Below are 10,551 nucleotides of genomic sequence, written 5' to 3'. Positions count from 1 at the left end.
AACCAAGGAAACAGATTTTGTTGCCTTTTTCTCAGACCAACAATAAACACTCCAGATCTGGCTACAAATTACGAGTTTATCACTGAACTGAGTGTATTAAAGTTTTTCTGATATGCTTTTAAAACAGAGGAAAAGTTGTGTTTTTGTCGAAAAGATCATTTTAGAGCTGAGAGAGAGAAAGAAAACTTGGATTCAAGGTCAGAAATGTTACGCAATTATCACGGAGTGGGTCAGGTTGGGAGGGACCTCAGTGGCTCACCTGGTCCCAGCTCCCAGAGCAGAGGATTTTGTGCAGACAGGTCTGGAATAGCCCCACGAGGGAGCTCTGTGCCCTCTCTGGGCGATTGCTCCAGGGCTTTGCATTTTTGTCTTTGCTGCCCTGGTAATCTCCTGTTACAGGGACAGAGGGACGCCTTGTTCAGGGGTCAAACTGAGCAAAAACTCCCCATTGGGAGCCAAGGCCAAAGAATGCTGCAGTCAGGAAAGGAAAATAAAATGCCCCTATCAAGTATTTCACATCACAATTGTGCCAACAAGTGTAGTGACTTCATTCTCCATGAGTACCCTTAGCAGAGAAGCTGCTAATTGCTATCTACTGATAATGCACCAAATAAAACTTGCAAATCTCAGTGGCAAACAGATTTCCCACTGTCCCACAAATGCAGCAGCACCTGACTGCTTTGTACTTTGAAGCACAACTTTCTGTACAAAGGCATTTCATAGATTAAACAGGAGAATTTTGTCAAAATCAGTTTTTCTTAGGTATATACTATGACATTCTTCAGCTTAGGTCACAGAGACATTGTTAATGTTGGTCCAATTCTACTTTTTTCACCTTTAATTAAAACTCATTCACCTTTAATTAAAATGTCTACACCTGTAATTACACTTGATTACAGTGTTAAGAATAAAGAGCAGGATACACAAGAGCCAAACCAGCTATATTAAAAAGTCTGGTATATTATTGCTATTATATCCACAGACTCTGCCTGTAATTTTCTGCAGAATGGGATTTTTTTTGGTTTTTTTAAAATACATTTAATACTATTTAAAAACTGTAAAATACGATAACCATCATGATAACACCAGTATATTAAGGAAAACACCCTAGAAACAATAAAAGTTCCCCTTTTTCTGTGAAGATTCTTACAAATCCTAATTTAAACTTAAAATCCTTATCCCTGAAAGGGAAGGAAACCCTGCCATTAAAAACAATTTGTTAAAATCTGCACCTGCTGAGGCCCTGATCTTAGAAAAAAAAAAAAACCTCAGCAGAAGTTCTCATGACATCACCTCTTCACTGTCTTTCCATATTAGTAATAGTTATCAATACAAAAAAAAAAAAAAAATCCAGAATAACCAGGAATGAAGGGGAAAAAAAACCAGGTATAAGGACTTGTTGAATGGCTTCATGCAGCAAAGCTCAGGGGCAGGGAAGCTGAAGTCAGTGTTATTTTCCAGGTAAACTGAAGTCAGAATTGCCTCCTAGTCTTGGAATATTCTCCCCCAAAATCTGTGTGGAAGGTGAGGTGGGAATGATCTGCTGTTCCCAGCTCCTTCCCCAGTGTGATTGCAAAATTCCTCCATGCATCTCCCTACAGAGCAGCATCCTTCCCATTCACATGTGGCAGCATCAATCCAGTGTCCTCAAATTTGCTTCCTGGGGCCATTGCCTAAAACTTTCAGTTGTATTACATTTCTATGAGTTTCTCTTGTAAAAATAGCAGTCAAGAGTACAGCCTCCTCAATGACATGAACTTTTTTTCTTTATTTTTTTTTAATCACTGGATACCTTATTTTAAGTATCTAAAGCCATATTTTGCAAACCTTGCCAGAAGCCACGAGCTGTAACATTTTCATCACAGCCACATGGTAAGAGTCCTGTGATCACCCTCCCAAATATCTGCTGAGGGTGCACAACCACATCTGCCTCACCTTTCTTAAAATTCAACTGCATGGCAGGGCTGTAAAACCTCTTTCCACACAGAAAGGCAAAGCCACCATCACCAGGAGTGCAATTCCAGTCACTGACACCCGAGTGGGATCCCACTGAACAGGGCTGGTTCCATTTTCTTGTTCTTCTCAGGATGCAGCTCTGGAATTGGGAGAGCTGCTAAATTGATGAGAAAATTGATAGGAAAAGAAAAAAAAAAAAAAAAAAGGGATTTGCAGCTGAAAGAGCTGGTTCTTGGGGGGAGTGTTATGGAGAGAAATCAGTTTTCTGCTCAACTGGATGCATGTTAATATAAAGAAGCCACGGGAGTGTAAGCCAATGAGAATTAGTTCCACTGGTTTTTTGGTATTCTGAACAGATACAACAGCAAACTTGATTAAACAATTCTTCTGGCCCATTCTCCAGGTTTTCCACCTCCCTCCTGTTCCCTGTGTTAGCAAAGATCTGCAGATCAGCTGCTCCGAGAGCCACTCCCTGCCCTGCTTTCTGCCAGCACCCTGGGTGAGATTTTAGGGCTCCAGGAGCAGATCAGCTGAGGGATCTCAGGCAGACTTTGGGAGGAGGATGGCAACAGCAGCTGGGAGGAGCTGCTGCACTTTCTCATCCAGATCTGGAAGACAAACTCTGCCCAGTAGCCTCAAGCATCAGTGGAAAAGCCTGGTGCTCGTGCTGATCCCACTGATTAAAACCCGTGGGTGCTGACATCATTCCAGGCTGAAAAAAGCCAGTGGGAAAGTGGGAAAACGTGCAGGAATCTCTGTGCCAGCTCCATGGTGTCAGACAGGCACCATCCACACGACTGGCTGTGTGCTCTTTGTATTTCCAGCTTAAATTACCCCTCTGGAAGTGTTCCCCTATCAGAAGGGGAAATACTGGAGAGCTTCCCAGAGAAAGGATGGTCTGATCTGCTCACAGGCTCCTGGAACCCTAAAATCTAATCCAAGTGGGACTCTCCTCAATCCAAGCTTCTACAACCAACCTTTTCCCTGAAACAGGAACTCCTGGCATCCCTAAAGACAGAGGGAAAGGCAGGAAGAGCAGAGTTTATGCAGGACATTAAATAATCCGTGGTCAAGGAGCTTTATTAAAGTTATTCCAGCCATGGATTTAATACCACTGGAAGAAAATATCTCAAGTTATAATTATTCTAATTGACCAACGCCAGTATCCACAATATCCCAAGGAGCAGAGGCAAAAACCACCAGAGGGAAAACTGTGGGAGAAACTTTGAAATCCTCCTGTCCATAATGGCACAGCCTCCCCTTGTCTGTACATCCCACCTGAACCTCTCACATCGCCTTCCTATTTTTTATATTTTATTTGAACCTCCCACATTGCCTTTTCCTTGCCTTTACATCTCACCTGAATGTCCATATTCCCTTTCTTTGTCTCCCATCCCACCTGAACCTCCCACATCCCCTTCCTGGTCTCTACATCTCACCTGAACATCCACATCCCCTTTGCTGGTTTTTATATTTTATTTGAACCTCCCACATTGCCCTTTCCTTGTCTCCCCATCCCACCTGAACACCCACAACTCTCCCCCCTTCCCTCTGCACCCCACCCGCCCTCTAATCCTTCTGTTTGTACTTCTGTTAGTTTAGGCTCACCCCCATTTTTTTCAGTATCTTTCACCCCAAACACAGGCACTTTTAAAGGCAATGGAGAGCTGGAAGGATCCTGGAAGGATTTGCAACCAAGCACAGACCACACACATTGATTTGCTGCTTCCAGACTGGTAAGTGTCCTGTGCAACCAGAAATTGTGATTTCTTTCAAGCATTAATTGATAACAGCAAGTTCTTGCTCTGCTTGAATTACTCCTTAAACCACTCTTCATTTTGATAATGCTAGATGTCTAGAAATTAAGTGCTAATGTCTAGAAATTAGGTTGTAACTTAATTTCTTGACACCTTTCCAGGTAGGCAGACTCAGAACCAGTGGCTGTACTGTGAGAAGACAAAGTAAATTAAGCAGGAAATGTGTGTTTTGTATAATTAGAATGACAGCTATCCCCTTTACTACCTACAAATGCTCTCAGGGGTGAGTGCATGGCTTTAAAACAGCAGCAATAAACTGAGCACTCTTTTCCAGGCTCTTTCTGCTGGGAACACCTCATATCTCTATTCAACCCACTTCTTACTTAAATAACCACACAAGTATATCATGCCTGGAGGAAAACTTAGTGCATGTTGGGATTTGCATGTATTTCATGGGAAAAAAAGGAGTGAAAAAGGGAGGAGAGTGAATGAGAAATAGGTGCATTTGCCTTCAGGACAGAGTTTCCAATTTTTCTCTTTGGTTATGCAATATAAGATCTTCTTTTTTTCCTTCTTTTTCTTGGCCTTTAAAAATGGTGCTTTGTCACTGATTCCAGTCTCTTCAGCAAAAATCTGTTTGCATCAGCATGGACTTCACAGGAGGGCAATAAAGCAGCTACTTTTCACTTTTAAAGACACACACAGCCCCAAAAGGAACCCACTCCTCCCAAACACCCTCACCCTGTGCATCCATGTTTGCAGTTCAGCAATCCTGAATTTTACTCCCTAACAAGGGCACAAGTGCCATCTCTCTGTTGGTCAGACAAAGGTATTTATTCCTTTGAAAGCTCTGATGAGGGTCAGGGCATTGGTGTGGAGAGAAGGGAAAAGGAGTGTGAACATGCAATTTATTTAATTTTCTTTATCTACCAGCCAGTGTAACAGACTGAGAGCCTTTCTTTTGTATCTCCCTTGGCAGAGCAAGGAGCTAGGGTTAGTACTTCCCCACCCTTTCCTGTAATGGGCTGATTTGATTTTTTAGAGGTTTTTTTTTTTAATTGTAAAGCCCCCCTTTCCTTCAGTGTCACCCCCTTGACAGCTCTCCTGTGCCTGACTCACATACAGGCAGCACAGAGGTTTATTCTGAGCATGAGAAAGGAGAATCACCCTTGAGAAAACTCTGCTCACAGCCTCACTTCCACAATTCCCAAAAGCCATGAAACGTGGCCCTACTTCATTCTCTTATCACCGAGCATCTCCCTGCTTGCTTTCTGCATGTTGCTGCACATAACAGCACACAGAGTGTGTGAGTCCAAAACTTTGGGTTTCATTCATGGCAAATTCACACACTGAGCATCAACACTTTTCCCTGTCCAGGTAACAGAACACAGATTCTGTGCAATAATCAATAATTAGTGATCAGCCCTGGTAACAGAACACAGATTCTGTGCAATAATCAATAATTAGTGATCAGCCCTGGTAACAGAACACAGATTCTGTGTAATAATCAATAATTAGTGATCAGCCCTGGTAACAGAACACAGATTCTGTGCAATAATCAATAATTAGTGAGCAGCCCTGGTAACAGAACACAGATTCTGTGTAATAATCAATAATTAGTGATCAGCCCTGGTAACAGAACACAGATTCTGTGCAATAATCACTGATTAGTGATCAGCCCTGGTAACAGAACACAGATTCTGTGTAATAATCACTGATTAGTGATCAGCCCTGGTAACAGAACACAGATTCTGTGCAATAATCACTGATTAGTGATCAGCCCTGGTAACAGAACACAGATTCTGTGTAATAATCAATAATTAGTGATCAGCCCTGGTAACAGAACACAGATTCTGTGCAATAATCACTGATTAGTGATCAGCCCTGGTAACAGAACACAGATTGTGTGTAATAATCAATAATTAGTGATCAGCCCTGGTAACAGAATACAGATTCTGTGTAATAATCACTAATTAGTGATCAACCCTGGTAACAGAATACAGATTCTGTGCAATAATCACTAATTAGTGAGTAGCCCTGGTAACAGAACACAGATTCTGTGCAATAATCACTAATTAGTGAGCAGCCCTGCAGCCAGCCACAGCCTGCCATCAGTTCAGCACACCAGGCTCAGCTTTCTTCTCTCTCATATTTTTTAGCTGTATTTCCAACGTGCCTCGTGCCCCCCAGGCCCCTCTTTCCCCCCAGTTTTGAATCCCTTTCTTGATGCTGGGAATGTTGGGGCTGTTCAGCCTGGGGAGGAGAAATTGTGTGGAGACCTCAGAGCAGCTTCCAGTGCCTGAAGGGGCTGCAGGGAAACCAGAGGGACAATTCATCAGGAACTGGAGTGACAGGAGAAGGGGGAATGGGTACAAACCGAAAGAGAGTAGGTTTAGTTTAGATATTAGGAAGGAATTCTTCCCTGTGAGGGTGGGGAAGCCCTGGCACAGAGAAGCTGTGGCTGCCCCTGCATCCCTGGAAGTGTCCAAGGCCAGGCTGGATGAAGCTTTCAGCAACCTGGGATAGTGGAAGGTGCCCCTGCCCATAGCAGGGGGTAGGACTGGATAATTTTGAAGGTCCATTTCAGCCAAAACCATTCCATGATAACCAGGAACAGGACAAAAAGGCTCAGGCTGTGCCAGGGGAGGCTCAGGTTGGACATCAGGAAGAATTCCTTCCCAGAAAGGGTGGTCAGGAATTGGCAGGGGCTGCCCAGGAGGTTTGGAGTGCCCAGCCCTGCAGGTGTGCAAGGAAGGCCTGGAGGTGGCACCCAGAGCTCTGGGCTGGGGACAAGGTGGGCATTGGTCACAGTTTGGACTCTGTGATCTCAGAAATCTTTCCCAGCCTAAAAGGATTCTGATTTTACATTCACTGAACATGAAAGACACGAGTCCTGGAGACTGTGAGGCTCCCCTGAGCTCTGTGCTGGGAGAGGAACTGAAAAGAGCACATGGCTTGAGGGGAAAGCAGGCAGAGCTCTTGCTGCCATTACCAACACCCTGCACTGAGGATAAGGCAGGCAGAGCTCCTGCTGCCATTACCAACACCCTGCACTGAGGATAAGGCAGGCAGAGCTCCTGCTCTCATTACCAACACCCTGCACTGAGGGGAAAGCAGGCAGAGCCCCTGCTCCCATTACCAACACCCTGCACTGAGGATAAGGCAGGCACAGCTCCTGCTCCCATTACCAACACCCTGCACTGAGGATAAGGCAGGCAGAGCCCCTGCTCCCATTACCAACACCCTGCACTGAGGATAAGGCAGGCACAGCTCCTGCTCCCATTACCAACACTCATTACCAACACTCTTGCTCCCATTACCAACACCCTGCACTGAGGATAAGGCAGGCAGAGCTCTTCCTCTCATTACCAACACCCTGCACTGAGGATAAGGCAGGCAGAGCTCTTCCTCTCATTACCAACACCCTGCACCTCAATCCCCACGCCACAGCTCTGCCAAACGAGCCAGAACTTGTGCTGCCTCCTTCCTTCAGCCTCCATCATCCAGCACAGCTTACCTAAGGCTCAGGTGGGCAGCAGAAGGGTGGGAATCTGCAGAAAATGAGCATCACTTGTTTCTCCTAATTTTAACTCCTCATTCTGCCATTACTGTTTTTTTTTTCCTTTCTTCTTATTTTTTTTTCTTAAAAACCTTCTAGAATCAAAACCTACAAGTAAACAGAAAAAACCACAGGAAAGCACTCATGTGACAGCAATGATATCAGGACTGAAAAATTCAACTTTAAATGAAATAAACCTCCAAACCCAGTAGTTTTTCTTGCTTTTCATATCAGCTGCTCTACAGATGTTGCACACAATAATCAACTTTTCAAAAGTGTCAGGCACTGTACCTGCCAACACAGGTCCTGGATAAAGCAGGAATACAAGGGCATTACACCCCAAATGCTGATGGAATTCTTACTCTGGAGGTGACACTGAAATCTCCAGGACACTTTCTCCTCAGATATTGGGAATTTAGCAACAGTGATCTTGGACTCTTTGGATGAGTGATCCAATGTTTCAGCCATCATCAGCTGCTCAGGAGAGCTGGAAAGGGATTTTTATAAAGGTATGTGGTGACAGGACATGAGGGAATGGCTGTAAACTGAAAGAAAGTAGGGTTAGGTTTGGTATTAAGAAGAAATTCTCTGGGAGGGGCACAGGGTGCCCAGAGCAGCTGTGGCTGCCCCTGGATCCCTGGCAGTGCCCAAGGCCAGGTTGGCATTGGGGCTCTGAGCAGCCTGGGACAGTGGGAGGTGTCCCTGCCATGGCAGGGGTGGCACTGGATGGTTTTTAAGGCCCTTTCCAAACAGAGACATTCTGTGATTTAAGATTCTACTGCAGAATCCTGTCTGAAGTGAGATGGCAGCAGTACAGGTGCAGAACAGCCCTGCAGCACCCAGGAGGGAAAATAAAAGCAGAAAAGCTTTCTCCAAGCATCCTAGGGCAAGAAACATCCTTTCCAACCATGGCTGCACTGATTTTTTAGCAGCTTCCTGCCATGAATATTGCATAATCAATACTCAAGACTATCAAGTCAAGTTGATGAGAAACATGACAGAAATATTTTTTTTCCTTCATCCTGCTGCCACCATGAGACTTTGGGTTTGCTGTAGGGCAAAAGCCCCTATTTGGAAAGAAACCTTGGTAATTTCAGAGATTCAAGTCATTTGGCTGCATGTTTGTCTCCAAAAGTGCTTTTCAAGCAGGGCTTTGCTGTGCATCATGGTGTAGATGAGCAGATCCTCTTCCAATTTCATTTCCTTTAACAAATGAGGCCAACCATGAGAGAGCCAAGAATACAAGGGTTAAAGAGTTACAAAAAGTTTCCAATGTAAACATTTGGTTTACACCCAAATCAATAACAAATGTCAAGCCAAAAGGAATCAGGAGGGACATTATTATTACTGTAAACAGCACCAAGGAAATCTCATCACTGGCCAAGATTTCACCAAGGTATTTGTGAATATTTGCATGGGGTACCTAGAGTTTGGATATTACTGTCTCTTGGATGTGTGGTATTTATTCCATTCCTGGTTTTCCAGATGTCAAATTGAGACATCTTTGTGTATGCAGAACAAATCACTGACAGCCTGGCAGGGAATTCAGTTCTTGAAATAAATCCAGCTGTTACCTGAATGTTAACTTCAGGCAATCTCTGGAACAATAAAAGAGTACAGAAATGTGGCTGGTTAGACTGGCAGGAGACTGGCTAGTGGGTTTCTGCAAAAATACTCACTTTTCATAGTTTAAAAAGAAATTAGTTTTCTAAAGCATACTAACACTTGATACAGTCAATTCTCCTGAGATAACTCAGCACAGAAGCCATGAAAGATTCAATCTCTTTTGCTTTCTCTTCTTACCAATAACAAGCTACGGAATAAATATTTCAGAATGCTACCCCATGCTTCTCTAATTTGGGATGTACAAAGTTCCAGGGGATGAGAGTTAATCTTATTGCTTTTGGGGCAAATCTAAGAGATTTGAAGGAAAAAAAAAATGTTTGATATCTTAATTAAGGAACAGCAAAGAATAACACTGGCAGAGAAAGGGTTCTGTACCTTGATGCTCCTTTACTTCAGAGCCCAGTGTGCCACAGACAGCATTCAATTAAATAATAATCTTAGCAATAAACAATGACAATACACAGAACACCACACAACATCACTCCTTTGGCTCAAAGTAATTCCAGTTTGTGACTGAACAGCTGTTATGCAAAACAAGAAAGCCTTCACATCCTACAGCTGAAAAGGCAGGGAACAAATTGGCAGAGGAAATTTAGATTGCACATCCCTTGTGGAGTGGTTTTATTTCTTGTGCAGTTTGAAAACAGCATCAGTACAACTTTGGTATTCACCTGGAAAAGGCTTAGTTGGGAGAGCAGTCACTGCTTGTCCAAGGGAAGCTCTGTCTGAAAAGGCAGCAATTTCCAACATCTCCAAACAAAACCATTTGAAACAAAAAGCAAACAGAATAATTTCTTATGGATTTCTTTTTTTTCCCATGGTGCAGCACACCCAAGATACAGTTGTTTTCTCATATGGATGTTCATAACAGGAATAATAATAAAATCATGCTGGGAGATGATGAGGCACCACAGCAAGGGCTGTGGAGAAACTCCCTGTCCTGTCTCAAAGGAGTGCTCTGGGAAGATCATATTTAGAGTTTTCTACTGCCTGGCCTAACCAAAGCCTTTCCAGTGGTTCCTGAACATTATTTAAGGTAAATTTTACAGGAAAAACAATCAGCCACTGGAACAACCTTCCCAGAGTTGTGTCACTGGACGTTTAAAAGATGCAATTAAGACAGGTTAATGATGATTTTATGATTCTATCACCTCACCTATGCTCTCTTTCCCCAGAAAAAGGCTGGACAAGATCAATCATCTTTTGAGGTGCCTTCCAACCTGGGCTGTTCTATGATTTTGGGGATTCTCAGAGACTGAAGAGGGACATTTCTATGTGAAAACCAGCATGCAAGCACTTCCTGTGGGATCATTCCTTCTAAAATCACCTGGAATCAACCACTGCCAGAAAGGCAAGATCCTATTGCCTGGATGAGGTTACTGAGGCCAGCTAGCATGGGAGGGATGCCAAACCCCATAAGAGTAGAGAAAACCAGGGAATTACATTAGAATAGAGATTTTTGTGAAGCCAGAGAGGTCTCTGAAAGTTGATTTCCTCTGAGTGCTACTCTTATCAAGCAGGAAATTATGTGTTAAAATTATGCAAGTTGATTAAATGCAGCACAAATGCCACTGTCAGTAGTATCAACATAGAGAAGACGGACTCTGCTAAGGTAAAAACCTCTTCCTCCCCAATTAAAAGCCTAATCACCAT

Source organism: Molothrus aeneus, chromosome 2 (genome assembly GCF_037042795.1).
Source record: "Molothrus aeneus isolate 106 chromosome 2, BPBGC_Maene_1.0, whole genome shotgun sequence".
In the NCBI taxonomy this organism is placed as follows: Eukaryota; Metazoa; Chordata; class Aves; order Passeriformes; family Icteridae; genus Molothrus; species Molothrus aeneus.
Note: the sequence above shows the minus strand (reverse complement) of the source record.